Here is a 23,106-nt window from a genome sequence, read left to right on the forward strand (position 1 = left end):
TTGTACATGCACAAGAACCATCCCTACCACACATAACCCAAATCTCGCAGATTGTACCCCTACTGCGATGGACAGAGAACCAGCTTCACCCAATCTAACCCCAACCCCAGCCGATAGTAACCCAGTTCCTGTTGACATAGCACCATCTCCACCACAGAGCTCCCAAACAAGAGCAGTTAGTAAGGCAGCTCAAGTGCCCAAAGGGCCAGTACTATCACGGCGAACCCCAACTCCACCAGTTAGTACGCCTATTCCTGTGGAGGAAGCACAACCAGCCAGTCGTATTTTAGCATCTATCGCATTTGATGTTGTTAAATTGTATGCGCGTATCTTCCCATCTTGGAAATATTATACTGAAGATGAAGGAAAATGCCAGTTGGAGGTGTTTGTCCAGGAGTTATGTGTAAGTAATGTTATTCATGGCAATTAGTTTGCTTCATCCCATAGATCCTACCTCCATGATGGTTATAATACAAGAAATTTTCCTGTTTTTCTCTATAGAGAAGGACCGGTTTGGAAACTCAGGATGAGGTGACCTGTGCTAATACCTCTGCTATCTTCAAGAATGCTTGGTGGCAGTATCGGAATTACCTGAAGAAAACGTACTTCACCGGCAAAGAAACTCATCAAATTCCCTTACGTTCACCTGAGACACATTTACTGGACGATGACTGGGAACGCCTTGTTCCGTACTGGTCCCGAACCAAGAATGTGGTAAGGTCTATGAGCTCATTTTCTATTTTTAAGTATTTTATTCTTGCGTCTTACTGTACTCTGTTCATGTAGAACAAGTGCCTAAACCTGAAGAACAACTGTTCTAATTTAAGATTCCATTGCTATCATAGTTCAAAAAACCGCTAGGCGTTAATTGTGTGTTTTGCCACCGCCTTGCGCTTTACTGACCAAAGCGCATGCTTATGCACAGTTATGCACAGATTATGCGTAGTTATGCGCAATGCGTTTTGCCTACGCCTAGAGCCTAGGCGCGCTTAAGCGCTCGCTTAGGTGCGCCTTTTTTAACTATGATTGCTTTGCTCTTGTATCACTGTATTTACTCATACAAACTTATTTTTAAATTGAAGGATCCAATCGAAACTCCAATGGCACAGCAGGTATGTTCACGCATGTTTCTTTAATAGGTTTTCTCTTATCAATAGCTCTGTTGATTTCAATTTCAATTGTGTATACAGTTGACTTTCATATCATGCACATTACTAGCATCACAACAGAGCCAATAGTGTTGTTGTACATGTAGACCCGTGGTACCCATCTGAAATCTTGTTGTGCCGCGTAGTTTCCCATGCTTTGTATTCTTTCACTGCTGCTTTGTCTTGAACTGATATGATTTGAACCGTGTCTCTATTTTGATTTGGCAAGACAATGCAGTGACCATAGGACATAGATATATGCTTGTTTGATGCTTTTATTATGTACTAGTACTTGGCAATAGAAGACTTGGTAGTTTAATCCTGTCCATCTTACTAATGAGCTGGTTCACCGAAATGAGTTTCATATACTAGTACATGCTAAACTTGTTATGTGTCTGCTTGTTTCTTCTTTTAGAATGCTGACAGAATATTAGGGAAGAGTGCCTTATTAAGCAATGGTAAAGGAAGTAATGTAGATAAGGTTCAGGATAGTGACACATCCTTGCTGGTCTCCAACAAAGCTGATAAAATAGCTAAGGAAGACTATCTTGAAGACAGCGAGACAACCCCAAAGTCCTGTCTTGGTTTAATGTTCGAGTTACTGGCCACTACCGCATGCACAAGCTATTCAAACTCACTGTCTGAATCAGTTCGGTTTCTTGAGTCTCAACTACAAGCTGAAAGACATCGATCAGCTGTGCTGCGACAAGAAGCGGAAGGACTGCGGAAGTCCCTGGAGCATTCAGATGCATACTTTTTGGTGCAACAGCAAGCGTTGGAGGATTTTAGCACCAAACGGGACAAAGCTAATCAGCTTGCTAAGCTTATTGCTAGCATGGTGGATACCCAGGATAATGTTTCTTGAGCTCTTCTGAAGTTGTTTCAGTTATGCTCTTGTTTTGCTACCACGTTTATTTGCACTGGTGGCCAATTTTGACGGCGAGTGTATGTAATATGCTGCTTTGTTCCCCATATTTGCATTGGTGGCGAACTTTGATGCCCAGTGGATGTAATATGTGTAATAGCGGTAATAGGCTAGCCTTAATTGCTTGCTTATTTATTTCCTTATTGTCTTGTTTAGTTGTTTGCTTGTAGTCACTGCAGGTCTTTTTCTGTGTTTTTCTAGTGGCCACAATAGCCTATTTTTCGTAACTAGGCCAAAATAATCATGGCAACACACGGACCGTTGTAACCATGGGCCTCCTGCAGGCCGTATGATCCATGGGCCTTCGTCCGGCCATAGGATCCATTGACCTTCTATATGGGCTGTAGGATCCATCGGCCTTCTATACGGGCCTTAGGGTCCATGGGCCTTCTACGGGCCGTAGGGTCCATGGGTCTTCTACGGGCCGTACGATCCATGGGCCTTCTACGGTCCATACTATCCATGGGCCTCATACGGGCCGTAGGATCCATGGGCCATCTATGGGGCGTATCATCATTTTGCCAATCATGGGCCGTACTATTTGTGGACCATAACGGGTCGTTAATAGGTCGTATTTGATAACTCTACAAAAACAGCCCAACGGGTTTTTTTGACATGAAAACGGCCCAACGTATTAACGGCCCGCAAACGGGCCGACTATAACGACGGGCTGAATTTGGCCCACAAGTAGAAAATGATAGTAACGGGCCGTATGTAATCAAATGATGCAAATGAGCCCAAGAATCAATGGGCCCTGAGAAGGCCGAAAGATAACTTGGGCTGGAAACGACCCAATGGAATAACGGACCATTAATGGGTATAAAGTGATACACTGTTCATTACGGGCCAGTTTCACCACGGGCCGTTAATGGGCCAAGAGTTACAAAGGTCCCCATATGGGCCGAAGGAAGTCATGGGCCACACATGGGCCAGAAGTTAAAACGGGCTGAATCATATTGGACGGCCCAGATGACGCTACTAGGCCTAATTCGGATAGGGCGTAACGGGCCCTGGGATAGCGGGCTGTAAATGGGCTATATGCAAACAGGCCGTTAACAGGCTTTCCGTCGGCCGGGCCGCCACCTTTTGACCAAGTCAAACGGGCCGGCCTTTTCACAGGAATGGGCCTCTGTTGGGCCGTGCCACGTGTCGGCATATCATAGGCGACTTCGGTCCAATGAACGGATGACATCTGTCCCAATGGTGAGCCGACACGTGTTTCCTCCAGCCAATGATGATTTTACACGTGGAAAATCCCCATTGGTCGGGGCTGTTAACGGGTTATCGGAGCCAAAACCCGACCCGATAGCTGAACAGCGTTCCGTTACAGAGGATGCCACGTGTCGGTCACCCTTGACGAAAGCACTTCTGTGACGCGCAATTTATCGTCATGGAAGTGGACACTTCCGTGATGATAATTTTGGTAATGTCATGGAACACTTCTACGACATCACAAGTATGACTATCTTGATCCTGTCATAAATTTGTCATGGATGTACATGCATGACAAAAAACGCGACCTACTGTGACAAACACATATCATCACGGAAGTGTATTTTTTTGTAGTGTATCCATAAAAGATTTAACACAATCAAACTTAGGTGTTATACCTGACTCCATACCATCGTCGGAACCCCAATCTTCAGAGTTGCATTTAATTCTTTCCAATAAATCCCACTTGAGTTCAGTAGTCTTAAGCATATAAGAACCAACACAGGAAGTATCAAGCATGGTGCGATCATTGAGAGAAAGTCGAGCATAAAAATTATGAATAATCATTTCTCTTGAGAGCTCATGATTGGGGCATGAATATAACATTGACTTAAGCCTTCCCAAAGCTTGAGCGATGCTTTCTCCTTCGCGAGGCCAGAAATTATACATGTAATTACGATCACGATGAACAAGATGCATAGGATAGAACTTCTGGTGAAATTCCAACTTCAATCGTTTATAGTTCCAAGATCCCGTATCATCACATAGCCTATACCATGTCAATGCATCTCCCTTCAAAGATAAAGGCAAGTCCTTCCTTTTGACAACATCATCGGGAATACCTGCAAGCTTAAATAATCCACAAACTTCATCCACAAAGATAAGGTATAACTCGGGATGCAATGTTCCATCTCCTGCAAAGGGATTAGCTAGCAGTTTCTCTATCATACCCGAAGGAACCTCGAAATAAACATTTTCAGTAGGTTCAGTAGGTTGAGGAGCAACTCTTTGCTCTACTGGTCGGGGCGAAGATACCCCGAACAAGCCCCTCAAAGGATTAGTTTCCATAGTAACAAGTGACAAAAAATTTCAGCACACTATATAAATGTTTCCTTACCAAGTTCCACTCACCAAAGGCGCTTCACTCCCCGACAACGGCGCCAGAAAAGAGTCTTGATGACCGTCAAGTATAGGGAATATATCGTAGTCCTTTCAATAAGTAAGAGTGTCGAATCCAACGAGGAGCAGAAGGAAATGACAAGTGGTTTTCAGTAAGGTATTCTGTGCAAGCACTGAAATTGTAGGTAACAGATAGTTTTGTGATAAGATAATTTGTAACGAGTAACAAGCAATGAAAGTAAATAAAGTGCAGCAAGGTGGCCCAATCCTTTTTGTAGCAAAGGACAAGCCTGGACAATTTCTTATAATGAGAAAAGCGCTCCCGGGGACACGTGGGAATTATCATCAAGCTAGTTTTTATCACGCTCATATGATTCGCGTTCGGTACTTTGATAATTTGATATGTGGGTGGACCGGTGCTTGGGTACTGCCCTTTCTTGGACAAGCATCCCACTTATGATTAACTCCTATTGCAAGCATCCACAACTACAAAAGAAGTATTAAGGTAAACCTAACCATAGCATGAAACTAGTGGATCCAAATCAGCCCCTTACGAAGCAACGCATAAACTAGGGTTTAAGCTTCTGTCACTCTAGCAACCCATCATCTATTTATTACTTCCCAATGCCTTCCTCTAGGCCCAAATAATGGTGAAGTGTCATGTAGTCAATGTTCACATAACACCACTAGAGGAGAGACAACATACATCTCATCCAAATATCGAACGAATACCAAATCCACATGACTACTAATAGCAGGACTTCACCCATGTCCTCAGGAACAAACGTAACTACTCACAAATCATATTCTTGTTCGTGATCAGAGGAGTATTAATATGCATTAAGGATCTGAACATATGATCTTCCACCAAGTAAACCAATTAGCATCAACTACAAGGAGTAATCAACACTACTAGCAACCCACAGGTCCCAATTTGTGGTTTTGATACAAGATTGGATACAAGAGATGAACTAGGGTTTTGAGAGGAGATGGTGCTGGTGACGATGTTGATGGAGATTGACCCCCTCCTGATGAGAGGATCGTTGGTGATGACGATGGTGATGATTTCCCCCTCCCCGAGGGAAGTTTCCCCGGCAGAACAGCTCCACCGGAGCCCTAGATTGGTTCCGCCAAGGTTCCGCCTCGTGGCGGCAGAGTTTCGTCCCGTAAGCTTGCTTATGATTTTTTCCAGGGTAAAAGCCTTCATATAGAAGAAGATGGGCACCAGAGGGCCACTAGGGGGCCCAGGAGACAGGGGGCACACCCAGTAGGGGGGGGAGGGGCGCCCCCACCCTCCTGGCCAGGGTGTGGGCCCCCTCTGGTATTTTATTTGCTCAATAATTCTTATTAATTCCAAAAGTGACTTCCATGGAGTTTCGGAATTTTTGGAGCTGTTTAGAATAGGTTTCCAATTTTTGCTCCTTTTCCAGCCAGAATTCCAACTGCCGGCATTCTCCCTCTTCATGGTAAACCTTGTAAAATAAGAGAGAATAGCCATAAGTATTGTGACATAACGTGTAATAACAGCCCATATTGCAATAAATATTGATATAAAAGCATGATGCAAAATGGACGTATCACGCTCCCGAGGGGAGGTATTGCGATGAGGCCAGACACTGAGCTCTGGGCTCCCTGAGGTTGATACAGCCGTGGGCCGCCCTTAGTTGTTTATCACCAGCGCAGAGCATAGCGCTTCCGTATGTGTACGGGCATAGCCGCTCCTTGGCAGTGTCGTCAGCCAACATGGAGCATGGTGCTTCCACTGGTGCGTGGGAGGGGGGGCCCCTCCGGGAGGAGCCCCCGGGGCGTGTACAGCCCCGCCCTGACACGTGGCTTGCACGGCAGGGCTAGACGAGGTGTATCTGGGCACTCATGAGCCAGCGCGGGACTCACGAGGCCCTACCTCAAGGAGGGTTGCGCCTGGTCTTGAGTCTTGGATAGTTGTGTGTTCCTGCAGGATGGTTAGATACAAATGCTTTACGTCCTTAGGTCCTGGCCCTTGAGCGAGCTCAGCTGCCGCTGGTATGCCAGGTATCGATGCCGTGGCCAAGGCCAGGGGGTGAGGGTTGGAGAGCCAGTAAGAGCTCCTAAGTCGTGATGCTTAGGAGCCCCCTATTAATGTGCAAGCAATTTGTATGAGGGAGAGGAGGCCCACGGTAGGCGGCAGATGATAATCATGGGCAGGTTAAGCATGAAAGGCAAATCAGCTTAGATAAATGCAAGAGGGATACATGCCACTGGGTCAAGCCCCGAGCGGCTTGGGGATGATACCTCCCGAGGGGCGCCCCCAACAAGGTAAACAAAGACATAAGCAAAAGGGATACTTGCCGCAGGGACGGACCCATGCGGCCTGGGAATGATGCAGCCCTAAGGGCGCTCCCAGCTGAAATAAACTTTGGAAGATGTCACCTCGTGCCATTGTAGAGTGGATGTTGGAGTAGCTGAGGATGTGCAGTGAAGAGGCTGGCCCTCACGAGCCACCGGAGCCCTGAGCCTCGGGAGGCTCTGAGGGTCCAGGCGGTTCTCGAGGACCATATCCATCTCCACTAGGACCGCGTGATGCCTGTCCTCCTGAGCCGCCAGAATGCTCCACAAATGACACTGGTGGGTAGCAGCCGCATTCGGCAGGCCGAAAGGCATGCAAACGTAGCTGTGCAGCAGACCCTCGTAGCGCCCCACGCGCGAAGGCCAGAGACGCTCTTGAGATATGGCTTGGCTGAGCCCTGGAACATCGATGCAGACGCGCAACCCGCCATCCTCGCCTAGATGGGGAGCCACACCAGGCAAGCGGCGATCACCGCACATGACTCTCGCTTCCTGAAGCTCCTGAGTGGTCTTGGTGATGAATTCCTGAGGGATGGGCTTCGCACGCCCTGTGCCTTCCCGAGGGAAATATGCTGTGAAGCACGCCTCCAAGTGGTGCCCGAGCGCCTCCCTTGTGATTTTGGCAAAGTCTGAGGCCCTCCAGAAGAGAGCCCCCGAGCCCTGCCCGAGGAGGGTGTCAGGCGCGCCTTCCTATGCGACGGAAGGAGGTGCCCCTTGGACAAGCGTGGATCCTGGTGTGGCACCACCTATGATGCCAACCTCCTGAGGCCTTGAGCCAGGCGATGTCTTCTTCTTGGGGACTGCCTTAGGAGGGTTCTCGCCCTTGCTGTCTGGGTCCTCGAGTGATGCGGCTTTGAAGGCGCGCTCGAGGGAGCACACCACATCTCTTTCTTCACAGGGGACCGTGATGGTTCCACCACTTCCTGGCATCTTGAGGATGTTGTAGCCGTGGTGGGTCATCGCCATGAACTTGGCCAGGGCTGGATACCCGAGGATGGCATTGTATGGCAGGTGGATGTGGGCGACATCGAAGTCGATGAGCTCAGTGTGGTAGTTGTTGCGCTGCCCTAAGGTGACAGGGAGGCAGACCTGCCCTATCGGGGTGGTGGAGCCGTCAGTGACTCCTGAGAAAGGCTTGGTAGGCTAAAGTTGATCATATGGCACTTGGAGGTTGTTGAACGTCTCAACAAACAGAACGTTGAGCCCTGCATCGCCATCGATGAGGGTCCTGGTGACTTGCACGTTGCTGATGACTGGGGAACAAAGCATCGGGAGGACGCCAGCGGTTGCCGCGCACTTGAGTTGATCTGCTGAACTGAAGGTGATGGCGCACTTGGACCACCTGAGCGGGCGCGTGGCCTCGAGCTTGGAAAGGACTGCACTCACCTCGCGAGCAAACTGCTTGAAGATGCACTGAGAGGCTGGGGCCTGGGCTCTGCCCAAGATGCAAGCGATTGCACGCGGCTCCTGGAAGCCCCCCAGCCCCCTCATCCTGGTGATGGTCGTCATTCCTTCTTGGCGGCGGCGGCAGAGGAGGAAGGCCTGCGTTGCCCTGCGGGCGGTCCTCACGAGGCTGATCCCTCTAGGCGCCCTCGCCAGGCTGGTCCTGCCAACGATCCTTGTGAGGTCAGTCACGCCACTCCTGGTGAGGGCCACGGTTGTCCCATCGTCCTCCGCCTCGTCCTCCTCCCCGGCCGTAGCCCCGGTCGTTGCGCTCTGGGCGTCGACCAAAGCGTCCTTCTCAAATGGCCCTGAGCTCTTGGCACTTGTTGGTGTTGTGGGTGTGGAGGTTGTGTTAGGCGCAGAATGGTCGGCTGCCCTTGGACGACTCCGGCCGGTCCCTGCAATGCTTCATGTCTGGTTCTGCCGTAAGCACGGCTGCTCCTTTGCACTTCACGTCCTTGGCCTTGGCCTTCCTCTCTTCTGGGTCAGCAGCTAGAAGCTCGAGGAGGGAGAGGCGTCCTTCCTCAGCTCTTGCGCACTTGGTCGCCAGGTTGAACAACTCCAAGGATGTGCACAACTCCTTGTGGCCTCGTCCATCACCTTGGGGATCTTGAGGCGGGCGCTGTTGAAGCATTGGATGTATTTCTGCAGGGTCTCTCCAGGCTATTGCTTGATGTGGTGCAGGTCACCCGCGGCCAGTGGGCGGTCGCGAGTGCCCTGGAAGTTGGCGATGAAGCGGCTTCGCATCTCGTCCCAGGAGGAGATTGAGCCATGAGGCATGTTCAAGAGCCAGGTGCGGGCACCATCCTTGAGGGCCATGGGAAACCAGTTCGCCATGACTTTCTCGTCTCCGTTGGCCGCCTCGATGCCTAGCTCATAGAGCTGCAGGAACTCTGCGGGGTCGGCTGTACCATCGTAGCGAGGAGGCAGGTCCGCCTTGAACTTTCCCGGCCAGGCGATGCTACACAGCTCGGTGGTGAAGGCGCAGCAACCAGCCGTGGCTACCGGAGCCCTTTGCAGACGCGGGGCTTGCTCTTGGTGGTGCCCACGTGCTGCCGCTAGGGGCAGCGCGGGGTCTTGGCGCGCTGGTGCAGGGATGCGGTCTTGTCGTGCTGGTGTAGGGAGCACGTGAGCGCCTTCTTGGGGCCGAGGGATTTCTTGGCAGCTTCTTTCGTGTCGCGCGAGCGCTGGATGCGGTGGGTCACGTCTAGGGGCCACACGCCTTGGAGCCAGGGCGCCTTCTTGGGGAGAGGTGGCGGAGGTGCTCCTTGAGCCCCGTCGCCCATGCATGACGGAGGGCGAGGCAGCGAGAGGGACGGCGTGGGAGATCCCCCTACGGCGCTGACGAGCTCGGTGATGTGAGCGAGCCACTCTTCGTAGAGGTCGTCGATAGGGCAGTAGTGCAGGAGCTCATGTGCCAAGAGCAACGTGGCCTACACGTCCGTGAGGGCGTGACGAGCATGAGACGACGAACCAGCTGGAGTCAGTGACGGAGTGGTGGTGCGGCCTTCCCGCCGCACCGAGGGGTGCAGCAAAGATGCTTGTTGCTCGTTCCCCGCCGGGCCGGTGGAAGCATTGGCGGCAGGCGACGGAGAATGGCGAGGAGGCCCGCCGATGGGAGCCGTCTGGGCGACACGGGCAGAGAGAGCAGCCCGGCACTCTACGCGAGCTCGGCGAGCGTCTGCCATGGATGCGACAAAACGATGGGACGTAGATCAGCGGAAAGAAGATTTCAACGCACCCCTACCTGGCACGCCAGATGTCGGATATCGGGTTCCAGCAAAACCCTTAAGGTTCGAACACTGGGGTGCGCATGAAGATCTTCTCCCTACGGAAACACGCCCTCAGCCTCGCCGCGATCCCTAAGCTAGATCGATGAACAACACAAGAGACACAAGGTTTATACCGGTTCGGGCCACCGTTGTGGTTTAATACCCTAATCTAGTGTGTGGTGTGGTGGATTGCCTCTTGGGCTAATGATGAACAGTACAAGGGAAGAACGGCCTCGCGAGGACGAGGTGTTCTTGTGTTTGGTGGTGTGCTTGAGGAGGAATCGGTCCATCTCCGTGCCTCTCGATCAGATGCCTTCTACTGTGGTGGCTAGCCCTATTTATAGAGGCCCTAGTCCTCTTCCCAAATATTGAGCGGGAAGGGATCCAACAACGGCCATTTTGAAAGGGGACGACTAGTACAAGCTATCCTGACTAAAGGTGGTCTTCGCCTGCCAAAGGTGCTGGTGATGACGTCGTCTTGGGCTGCACGGTGACCTCTATCCTGCCGCTCTTCTGGTCTTGGTCTCGTTGCACCGATATGGAAACCTTTGCCTGATGCCTTGGTACTGCTCACTTGCGCTCGCCCCGTTTGCACCAAAGAGGAAACAAGGACACTATGCACGCTGGTGCCCGCCTGGCCTCGATCGTCATGGCTTGCGTCATGGGCACCTCATGAGGTACCCCTTGCCTTGATCTCTCTGCCTCCTCGCGAGCCTACCTGGTGAGGCCGCCCCTAAGGAGGCCTTGGGCCGTACGCCCTGCGAGGCTTGGCCCCTTGTGAGGGTCTTGAGTTCTGGTTGATGAAGACGGGCCGTACTGGGCCACTGGTTGAGCCAAACCACAGGCCGCAGGCAGGCAAGTCTAGGGACCCCCATTCCTAGAACGCCGACAAAAGCCACATTTCCCCTGTTTCCGCCTTCCTTTCCAAGTTGAAACCTTCACTCCTTGCTTGCAGTGCCGCCCCCCTTGCCAGCGACCTTCCTTCATGCTGCTCGGCCTCGCCTATCAAGGCAGGTAATCCACACCCGACCCCATCCTCCTCCTCCTTCCACATCCCACATGCCTGACCGCCAGCGCAAGCACGACACCTTCCACCCAAATCACCGACCCCTCCACCAAATAAGCGCCGCCCTAAGCCATGGTGCATGTAGTATAGCCAGGATCTCAGGGAGCATTTGGCAGTGGAGAAGCAAATCACGGTCGCACACACGGATGAGGTCGCGATGGCTGCCATTTGTGCCGACCCCTAGATCTTCGAGGAGCACCTTGCCATTTGCTAGCTACGCTGGTTAAGCATGCTCGGTTTACCCGTTGCGTGTGCTGCTCCTGCCTTTCCTTAACAAACTCTAGTGAATTGTGCTATCTACTTTTACCATGCAATCTGTTGGTCTAGTGTATATGTTCTATATGTCGTGCAATGTGGTACTCACTTATTAACTGTTTGGTTAATTAGTTGTCGTGTTCAGTTAACTGTTTGGTTCAATTCTGCAAATGTGATGTTCAATTCTTCAGGGTGCAATTTTGTATTGTCTTCCATGTGAGAAACAAATCGGATTTTTCTTTACAAAATACATGAGAAACAAATCCAATTGCTATATTTCCAAGTTGTCAAGCATGCTTGGTTTGGTTAACTATTTGATCTTCTAGTATGTTATAGATTGTACAATGTGGTGCTTAGTTAACATTTGGTTCATTTGTTGTGGTGCTTAGGTAACTATTTGGTTCCATCCTGCAATGCGATGTTCAATAATTCTGGGTGCATTCTGTTATTGTATACCATGTGAGAAATAAATTGAATTTGGCTGTATTAAAAACATGAGAAACAAATACAATTGCTATATCTCCAAGTTGTTAAGCATGCTTAGTTTGGTTAACTGTCTGATCTTCTATTAGGAGTTTCATTATATTGTGCAATGTGGTGCTCTGTTAATGTTTGGTTCATTTGTTGTGGTGTTTAATTAACTGCTTGGTTCAATTCTGCAATGCAATGTCCAATTGTCATGGGTAGAATTTTGTATTGTTGTGCATGTGAGCAATAAACGAATTTTGCCGCACTTAATACATGGGAAACATATACAATTGCTATATTTCCTAGTTCTTAGTGATGCTTGGTTTGGATAAATGGGTCTTCCATGTGGCTTGAATTAATCTGATGAGTCTGCAATGTGCTAATTTTTCATCAACATATTTTACTAATAGCATGCGGACCCTCACTTAACCTGATCACTAAATACCTTATATGTGTTGTAGGGAAGCAATGGGAAGCACTGAGGTTTACAATCGAGGTTTGCACATGCATGGTCCTTCGTCTAATATCACATTATTATGCAATTGCAGGAACCATTCTAATACTTAGGTTTTAAACTATTTGGTCTTGCACATGTAGGTCCTGCTGTCAGAGGTTTTGACCTACCACTGGTACGAGTCAGTGCTATACAAACGGTTTTAAACCCCTTTCTACGACGACATTCGGAACCGCCGCCTAGTGAGTGTGGGCGATTAGGGGGTCATTCGCACACAACCAAGAAACCGTCGGGGATATGCCCTCCTGGCACACACGCTCGGAAAAATGAGGTCATGTGCGACTGGCGAGCGAGCAAATACGGTTATACGTACAGTAGTGCTACAAAATACAATTATACAGGCGAAATCATTTCCGATCGTAAGTTATTCCCACATAGTCAGTCCCCGCGAAACATTTCCGTTCATACATACATCCCACACAGTCGCTGCAAGGGAAACGTTTCTGTTCGTAGGTACATCACACACAATTTTCCCCGTTAAGTCGTTTGTGATGGCTTTCCCATCACACACAATATTAAATTTTTTATCGTTTGCATTATTGAATGCATCACACACGGTGTGTATAAGAAACTGTGTGTGTTGCATTAGGTCGTCGCCCACTGTATTTTCTCAATAACCGTTTGCAATAGAAAAAACCAATTAGCAGGCTAATTGCCCTATTATTAGTAATCCATTTGTTAATATAATTGACATTCATATTAAACACATAATATATTTCATTCCCATATTAAGGAAGCAGGATTTCATAATTGAAATACATCAGAGTACAACATGATATAGCTTCAGCACTCAGCTACCCTATTACCCAACTGCACCAACACCAAGTTTCACGTGCAACATCTAGAACCTTTCAAAATTAACATCATAGACAGTACATAGACAGATGCATGCTTAATTAGGTCCCATGGAAGAAATAGGTTGTAAAATTCAAATATGTTGTGAGAAGCTTATACCAAATGGGACAATATGTGTCCTTGGTTGCATGCTTAATTAGGTCCCATGAAAGAAATGAGAATGAATGTCAAACACCCAGCCACCGTCACTCGGCCGCAAACATTGAGATATATGTACCTGGTTTTTAAATTCTAGTAAATCCAAAGCTCGTCTGAAATTCATGAAACTTGGCATGCTGTCATGGAGCTGCATCAACAGCCGTGGTAAAATTTTTGTCCCATTTGGGGCAGGTTTTGGGATATGCTTCTCACAAACCAGGGCTTCTCACAACAAGCCTGATGGTTTCGGTAGGGAACATTTCACTTTTCTGGACGAAAGGATATGCATTGCCTCTTCTCGATTTCAATTTTTTCCTAGTGTCAACATAGAACAACAGGGGTGTTGTGTCAATTTTTGGGATTTTTGGGTGTTCGCTTGGACATTTTTATACATTAACTGAGTTTTCTATGCATTCATGTGCATAATTCAAATTTGAACTATACATGTATACATATGCTCTAATGCATATAAATTGGTTGAAGATTCAAATCTGTGTCCTTGGTTGCATGCTTAATTAGGTCCCATGCAAGAAATGAGAATGAATGTCATCATACACCCTGCCACCGTCACTCGGCCGCAAACATTGAGATACCTGGTTTTAAAATTCTATTATAAATTCAAATCTCGTCTGAAATTCATGAAACTTGGCATGCATGCTATCATGGAGTGGCATCAACATGCCGTGGTAAATTTTTTGTCCCATTCGGGGCAGATTTGGGGATATGCTTCTCACAAACCAGAGCTTCTCACAACAAGCCTGATGGTTTCGGTAGGGAACGTCCCACCTTTGGGGACAAAACAATATCCATTGCCTCTTATTGCTTTGAAATTTTTTCTCATGTCAACATAGAACAACAGGAGTGTTATGTCAATTTTTGGGATTTTTCGAGGTTCCTTTGGACATTTTTATGCATTAATTGAGTTTTTCAATGCATTTATGTGTATAATTCAAATTTTAACCATTCACGTGACGCCATGTGTCTTGGTTTTAATGGCCGTAGGTTTTAATGGCTCTTGATCGCAAACGTTTTAGAAAGAACACCCGTATGCAAAGTAAGAGCAGGATTTGTGCATCTCTTCAGACTACTAGGGAAAACCTTATACACAACATCTTAGCAGTAGAGCTGGACAAAATAGGGCACTACTGCTTCTTAGGAGTAGCGTGTTTAAATAGACCGCGCTACTGCTACTACTTTAGCAGTAGCACGTTCTCCTAAAGCGCACTGTTGCTATATTTGTATTGGGTGATGATGGCTAGCCCCATTAGCAGTAGCGTGTATGCCTAACCGGCGCTACTGCTACGTCCCATAGTAGTAGCGCGTATCCCTAAAACACGCTACTACTTACTTACCTTATCCTGGAGTGGTTCACCCTCTCACTGAGCGAGTCCTGGATTAAGGGGTCCTCGGACAGCCGGACTATATACATGGGCCGGACTGTTGGGCTATGAAGATAAAAGATAGAGGACTTCTTCCCGTGTCCGGATGATACTCTCCTTTGCATGGAAGGCAAGCTTGCCGATTCGGATATGTAGATTCCTTTCTCTGTAACCGACTTTTTGTAACCCTAGCCCCCTCCGGTTTCTATATAAACCGGAGGGTTTAGTCCATAGGACAATGATACGTCCATTTTGCATCATGCTTTATATCAATATTCATTAAATTATGGGTTGTTATTACACGTTATGTCACAATACTTATGGCTATTCTCTCTTATTTTACAAGGTTTATCATGAAGATTGTGACGCCCGGATAATCAAGCTACAATAACCTTTGCTAATGATGCCACGTCACCTCGATTACTGTTGCTAATCTCGCGTTAGTTCGAAACCGATTCAAATTCAAATTCAAAATAGAGGCAAACATCAAAAGCTTTCAAATATTAAAACTAAAATGTTTAGTTTGTGCCAGATAATGCATAGGTTATTAATGTGAGCAAACCCTACTTTTATAAAACGTTTAAATGCAATAAGATGAATAAAACAGTAGCAAAAACTATTACTTAAATACTTTGAAATGACAAATAATTACAAAACTATTTTTAGTTTAGGTAGCTAGCTAATGTGGTAGTGCCATATTGGGTAACATCAAATTAGGTGCCATTTTGGTATTTTTACTAAAACAAAAATAAAAGGAAACTAAGCAAAAAAAAGATAAAAAAGCAAACACAAGGACCCCCCATGGGCCAACCGACCCAACAGGTCGGCCCACCCCGGTCCACCTAACCCACTACTAACCCCCCCACTACTCCGTAGCCCTAACCCACGACCGCACAACCCCCCCACCCCTCGATCCCCTTGCCCCTCCTCTGGTCAATCCCTTCTGGATCCAGGGCCTCGCCCTCGACGCCGATCGCCGCCTTCGGCGCCACCTCGGCGCTATGTCGCCCCTTGACGTCGCCGGCGTCGCTCGATGCCCCGTCGCTCCACTCGGTCCCGATCTGGATTGGGGCACGCAACCCGCGCCCTGGTGCCTCATTGTTCGCCTGTCGTCCTTGTCGCCGTCGCTCGGAGGACCACCTCGCCGGAGCTTCCCCTCCCGTGGGATCTGGATCAGCACCCGAGCCGATCCCCGGTGCCAGCGCTCGCCACCACTCCGCCGTCGACTACTGGATCCCGCTTCCTCGCCGGATCTCCACCCCGCCGTTGCTCGTCCCCATCCTCCTCATCACCAGCCTCCGATGAGCCCCACCGCCCCCTCTTCTCGGCAACGTTGGTGAGGCCCCGCCTCCCTTTGCTCCCCTGCTCATCGCGGTGACCACCCGCGCCCGCCCGCTCGATGCGCGCGTGTCCCGTGCACCCCGTTGCGCGCCTAGTAGCACTCGCCCACACCTCACAGCCACCGTGCACACGCCCCGTTTATCCCTGCTCGCCCCCGGAGCCCACCGACACGCTCGCGTGCGTCTGCGCCGGACCCGGTCCCTGCCTCCGGCCACGCCTTTGGCCGGCCAATGCCCCCCTGCCTCTTCCACATCCACCGACCGCCTCTACCCCCAGCTCCACCCGGCTACAGCTCGCCGGAGCTCTATGGTGGCGCGCCAGCGCCATCTCCCACCAGGCGCCCGCAGCGCCCAAGTCGGGTGCACCCCCGAGGGCCAGCGGCCATTCGGGTGTGCCTGACGCCCGACCCGCTATGGCCCCTAGGGTCAATGACATGCGGGGCCGCCCCCTCTGAAATGTTAAAAAATTCATAATAAAAATAATAACAATTAATTAATTAATTAGGATAATTAATTAACTTAATTAACTCTGCTTAGTTAACTAAATAAATCTAATTAACCTGCTAACTAAAATGTTAGCTGATAATTAGTGAACAACCTATGACATGCGGAACCCACCCGTCAGCTGACCCAGTCAACGGTCTCTGTTCACTGCTGATGTCATGATAACGTCAGGCTGATGTAATAAATTCATTTTCAAATTAAAATAATTTTAGAAAATCATTTAAACTTAGGAAAATCATATAAAATAATCTGTAACCTGGATGAAAATACTTTGTACATGAAAGTTGCTCAGAACGATGAGACGTATCCAGATACACAGCGCGTTCGTCCGCCACACATACCTAGCATACCAAACCTGCAACATTTCACCTCCGGTTCATCTATCCGAAAACGCGAAACACCGGGGATACTTTCCCGGAAGTTTCCCCCCTTCGTCGGTATCACCTACTACCGCATTAGGGCACACCTAACACCGCTCGTTGTCATGTCATGCATCGTCTTGCTTATGTTTGCCTTATATTTACTGTTTCTTCCCCCCTTCTCTCCCGTAGACTACGAGACCAACGCTGCTGCTGCCCCGTTCGACTACGGAATTGACGAACCCTCCTTGTTGCCAGAGCAACCAGGAAAGCCCCCCCCCCCTTGATCACCAGATATCGCCTATTCTTCTCTCTACTGCTTGCATTAGAGTAGTGTAGCATGTGACTACTTTCGGTTAATCCTATCCTCCCGCATAGCCTGACATTGTTACTACAATTGTTGATACCTTTACCTGCTATCCTAATGCTTAGTATAGGATGCTAGTGTTCCATCATTGGCCCTACACTCTTGTCCGTCTGCCATGCTATACTATTGGGCCGTGATCACTTCGGGAGATGATCATGGGCATATGCTATATACTTTATACTATTACATTACTTATGATACTGTTCGGAGATGGGGGCTGAAGGGACAGGTGGCTCCATCCCGGTAGAGGTGGGCCTGGGTTCCCGACGGCCCCCGATTGTTACTTTGTGGCGGAGCGACAGGGCAAGTTGAGACCACCTAGGAGAGAGGTGGGCCTGGCCCTGGTCGGCGTCCGTGGTTACTTCATAATAACACACCTAATGAGATATTGGTATTTGATCTGAGTCTGGCCACTGGCCTATACGCACTAACCAACTACACGGGAACAGTTATGGGCACGGTATTAGCCAAAGCCTTCATGACGTCAGCGACTGAGCATCGCGCGCCGGATTGGACCATAAGCCTGCTCTTGTATTAAGGATGCTAGGTCTGCTTCTGGCGGCGTACGCAACATGCAGTTCTGCAATGCGTGATGGGCCTAGACCCCTGCGCACATAGGAGTTAGACCGGCGTGCTGACCTCTCTGTTGTGCCTAGGTGGGGCTGCGACATGTTGATCTTCCGAGGCTGGGCATGACCCAGGAAAGTGTGTCCGGCCAAAGGGGATCGAGCGTGTTGGGTTATGTGGTGCACCCCTACAGGGAAGTTTATCTATTCGAATAGCCGTGTCCCTCGGTAAAAGGATGACCAAGAGTTGTACCTTGACCTTATGAGAACTAGAACCGGATACTTAATAAAACACACCCAGACAAGTTCCACACACAACCCGGTGATCGCTTCCCCACAGGGTGATGAGGGGAGGATCGCCGGGTAGGATTATGCTATGCGATGCTACTTGGAGGACTTCAATCTACTCTCTTCTACATGCTGCAATACGAAGGCTGCCAGAAGCGTAGTCTTCGATAGGACTAGCTATCCCCCCTCTTATTCTGGCATTCTGCAGTTCAGTCCATCGATATTGCCTCTTTACACATATACCCATGCATATGTAGTGTAGATCCTTGCTTGCGAGTACTTTGGCTGAGTACTCACGGTTGCTTTGCTCCCTCTTTCCCCCTTTTTCCTCTTCTTCCCGGATGCCGCAATCAAACGTCGGAGCCCAGGATCCAGATGCCACCGTCGATGATGACTCCTACTACACTAGAGGTGCCTACTACTACGTGCAAGCCGCTGATGATGACTAGGAGTAGTTTTGGAGGATCCCAGGCAGGAGGCGTGCGCCTCTGTCTATCTGTATCCCAGTTTGTGTTAGCCATCTTATGGCAACTTGTTTAACTTATGTCTGTACTCAGATATTGTTGGTTTTGCTGACTCATTTATGTCGAGCACTTGAATTCGATCCCTCGAGGCCCCTGGCTTGTAATATCATGCTTGTATGACATATTTTACTTTTAGAGTTGTGTTGTGATATCTTCCCGTGAGTCGATGATCTTGATCGTACATGTTTGCGTGCATGATTAGTGTATGATTGAAACGGGGGCATCACAAGTTGGTATCAGAGCCGACTGCCTATAGGAATCCCCCTTCCAAACTCCTTGGCCGAAGTTGAGTCTAGTCTCTACAAAACTTTTACTAACATGGTTGTGTGTCTTACGGGCCCATGTTGCCATTGGGTGGTATTATGATCTTTTATTCCTAGCCTATACTCTGGGACTTTGATCTCTCTTCTATTCGGGTTTAATTAATTTTAATAACTCTGACTCTAGGTTCTCGTAACTACTTCCTCCCGGAGAGCCCTTATCACAGATGATCGCCTGCTACACCAGAAGATTCTGAAGATACCCTCTGATGTTCTCTTGAGACTTTGTGGCCGCCGTTTTTGCAATCCCCTAGCATCGATATATCCCTATGGATAAATACATACACTCGCCATCCATACCTTCATCCCAAGATGCTCTTGATATTACTAGATACCACGAAATATTTTCCAATATCTCGAGAATCCTTTGTGCCTACTGTTAGCTCTATTCAACATGAATACCGCTACGGATAATTCCTCGCACTTACCGAGTATCCGCTCATCCCCAGTTGTTCAGGTGTTTCACAAAAGTCTTTGAAATACTATTCGGTCCTCCGAAAATCCTTAGCAGCTTTATTGCTCTGCAAATACTTGTCTGCTTGCATTATGGATGCTTCCCATATGTCTGGCAATATTCATTAGTATCTTTTTAACACCATCATTTTGATCCTATTGATTCAACATGAGTGCAAATGCACGCAATCATCGGTTGATCCTTTTAAAATATCTTTCCGACTCAAATGTCAGTTTAAACATGACCTAGTTCTCGACCAACCAAATTACCATTGATTGTGCCCCTAAGTCTATTCAACTTATCCATCCTTGATCAGAGCGTCTGCTTCTGATCCTTCGATTTGGAATCATACTTCCTTTGCAATTAAGCTTCGAATTATCCAGATGATTCCATAACCTATGGCATTTGCATTCTTTCATCTTCTGGTTGAGTACCGATACTCACCTCAGATCCCTTGTGGACCACCAGAACCTTTATTGGATTTTATCCAACGACGTCCTTCACATTCAATAACTTTGTGAGTCTTTTCTCGGATACATAATGCCTTTGGTAAATTGTATCCTCTGCTTTGCCAACCATGCTCTACTTTCGAGCTGGTGATATTTACTATTGAAGCTTGTGGAATATGTTTCCACGATACCTCGATGGGTTGAACCTATGCCTTCCTTTATATGTGTGAACTCGAAAGTTTCATGAGTCGTACTCTTCTGGTATTTTGCTAGATAAAATTTCAACACTACAACTTCATCGAACGCGAGAAGTGAATGAAAGGTTGTGCATTGGAGAAGTGGGAGTCGACCTTGAACTTTGTGTTCATGCCCATGGACACGATGTACATCTTCTCATTGAAGCTTATTTAAAAATTAATTATTCCCTTGGTATAAGTTCATCTTATATCTAGGATCTGGCCTTTTGCAATCGTGGTTCCGACCATGTTCTCCTTTAAATACCATTTCCAGTGCAAGTGTAAGCACTTGTCTTCTGTAGAGCAATACCCCAGTCCAACCTCTACTTTGACCTATCGTCGAGTATTACCCCCTGGTATCTCGAGGTTATCACGGAACACCATATCTTCTTATGAGTTCTTCGTCAAGTACTACATTCGCACCAATTCCAATTTTTCCTGGGTTCTGAGTGGTTAGTCACTCGAGTACACCGATAACTGAATTGAGTCCGCATCGCGATTAGACAACTCTTAGTAATCTTCTTTACTTACGAGTTTGTACTCGATCATGTCATTCCTAGCCGGATCGGCTATATCAGTATCGTGCTGACTTTAACTTTGCTACCTGGTCCTTATTCCCGGAGCATAACTTTCTATGCTAAGATAATCTAACGTCGATCTTCCTCGTCATATTATTTCTTGTTGAACAACAAACTTGATTTCGAGTTTGTGTCCTACTCGTGGTTCCAATAACCTTTTGTTTCATCATTCATTTGACTTGATGTCATCGTCGATCGATTACATTTTCATGAAATCTCTCGACAAATGTGTCGTGATCATCATTAGTATTCTGAGCTTTTCTTGGATATCAATTTAATTCATGATGAGAAATACCATCCTTGCCTCCATGATTTGTGTTATCATCGACCACTTTATTGTCTTAACTCCAACACAAACTTGTTCATGTTTTGTGTTCTACCTTGAGTTCCTTGCTACCCATCATTTGTTCTTCTTTACCTTGAAGTATTACCATCTTTTATGTCAAGAATGTCATGAGAATTTCACCACCTCTTAAGAATTCTTGATTCAAGTGATACTTCTCGCAATCTCCGTTCAATTCTTGTAATGTTACTAACCGGAATACCAACAAATGAAATGTGCGGTGTAACTCCAAACTTCTAGCAACCCTATTGCTTGAAGTTAATGGTCGAAAGTTCATTATTAGACCATTGGTTATTGAAACACCATTCTAGCATCGTTCCTACCTAAGCCCATATCTCGGGTGCACCTTTCAACCAATGTTTAATTGTGTATGTTTTCCTCGAGCATACATCATTATATCCTTTGATCTGACTAATGTTATCTCCTTGTTCACATAATTGTGGAAACCCATCTTTTGGAAGTCTCGGTGAATTGTTGCTGAGTTCATCAGCTACCACCTTGTCCCTTCATTTGTTTAATGATGAGCTTTTGTTTCGTAAATCGCTCTTGTAGTAATTTTCCCGAGAATCTTACAATGTCGTCTCCTCAATTTGTGTTGCACCTTTTCTTCTGAGGCATCCTGAGTCTGAGGTATCCTAACACCGTTCAGATCTGAATCTCGGTCAAATATGATGGTTGGAACATTTTTCGAAGAGTTATAAGACTGGTCTTTTATGACCCGGTAAGGAGATGGCATGCCCAACACACCTGGACGGATGACCTGCTGTTATAGTTTCCTTATTAGCAAGGTTATCCATTCTTCCATGAGGAAATTGTAAGACTTATTCTATAAGTTGTTCCCGATGGATCCTTGTGTATCTAAAATCTGACCCTTACTTGATGTCCATGTCAATGCTATCTCGAAGCATGTCTGTGCTACTCCGATCATCAATAAGAGCATTTGAAGCACAATGCTAAATTCTATTTATCCATTATCCAAACACCGTTGTATGGGTAATGTCATGAAATTTCTCTCCCCTTTCCTAAAGGGTTTTCTATGTTATATCCTGTCATGGATATCATGCACTGTTTGTCCTTGGGAACGATATACCACCTGAAATTTGTGTTTAAACACATTTTCCTTTCCATTGTTCTGTTTAATATGAAGATCACCTTTTCCTTTCCATTATTTTGTTTAACCTTTCTGGTGATCTATATGATCTAACCAGTAATGTTCTTTCGCTTATGTAAACACCCTGGTGTACAACCGTGACAGTAAGACCCTATTGCTTTTGTTGATAGCATTCCGGTAACCACCATATAGATCACCAGAAAGGTTAAACAAAATAATTCGGAGATGCAAAGTTGAATAAACGCTCAACGACGGTACACCAGGCAAAAAAAACACCGATGGATGAGAACTTTGCCTATTGGTCCGCCTCGTTCAACGAGCAGGAAAATGGTTCTCTTTGTCCCTCGCCCTTGGTACTGATGTTGTTGCCGACATAAATGATACACTATCCTCTGACATGCCTTGCTTACATGATCACACAAGACGTCTCCGCCCTTCCTACTTTTAACCCACATGGTGGGCCCATAACCCATAGTTCCACAGGATCGAAACCTGACTCTCCTGTACAACCCTATTTCTAATGGTTATTCGTCACACTTGGCTTCATATTTAATTCACGGGCCACCTTCCTAGTGCTCTATTCTGGTATCAGACGCAATACTTACTCTCGCTACTCTGAACCCCTTTCTCACTCTAGTTCAGACTTCGAGCAACTATCTATCCGCTTGGAACCTCTTATTGTACCTTCGTACCTTACTCTCAATGTATTTTATATGTTCAACTCGAGAGATACTCTTATGCTCATTCATGGGTTAACCCCAGATTGTTTCCCTCATAAGCATTGTCGTAGCCGAGCTGCCCCTTACCGATTCATAAGTACATTGGAGTTCCCAAAGAAAAGGACGACTTCACCATGATGACCTGAAGCAGAGAAACGCAGACGTCAATGTAATGGATCGACCTCTTCGAGAAGATCAACCAAGGCTGAGAAGATCCGTTAGAATTTCGTAACAAGACCTTCCCCCCTTCTCTACCTCTTAAATCTCGGGACGAGATTTCTTGTAGTGGAGGAGAATTGTGACGCCCGGATAATCAAGCTGCAGTAACC

The 23,106-nt window shown here is 47.4% G+C and overlaps 1 long non-coding RNA gene across 1 annotated transcript; it reads left to right on the forward strand.

Moving 5' to 3' along the window:
• Positions 1–15,532: 15,532 nt before the first annotated feature.
• LOC119293599 lies at positions 15,533–18,729 on the forward strand. Its single transcript, XR_005143136.1, has 2 exons — positions 15,533–15,955; positions 18,412–18,729. It is a non-coding gene; the product is annotated as an uncharacterized LOC119293599 (long non-coding RNA).
• The last annotated feature ends 4,377 nt before the right edge of the window (positions 18,730–23,106 follow it).

The sequence above is a fragment of the Triticum dicoccoides genome, chromosome 4B (genome assembly GCF_002162155.2).
Source record: "Triticum dicoccoides isolate Atlit2015 ecotype Zavitan chromosome 4B, WEW_v2.0, whole genome shotgun sequence".
Lineage (NCBI taxonomy): Eukaryota > Viridiplantae > Streptophyta > Magnoliopsida > Poales > Poaceae > Triticum > Triticum dicoccoides.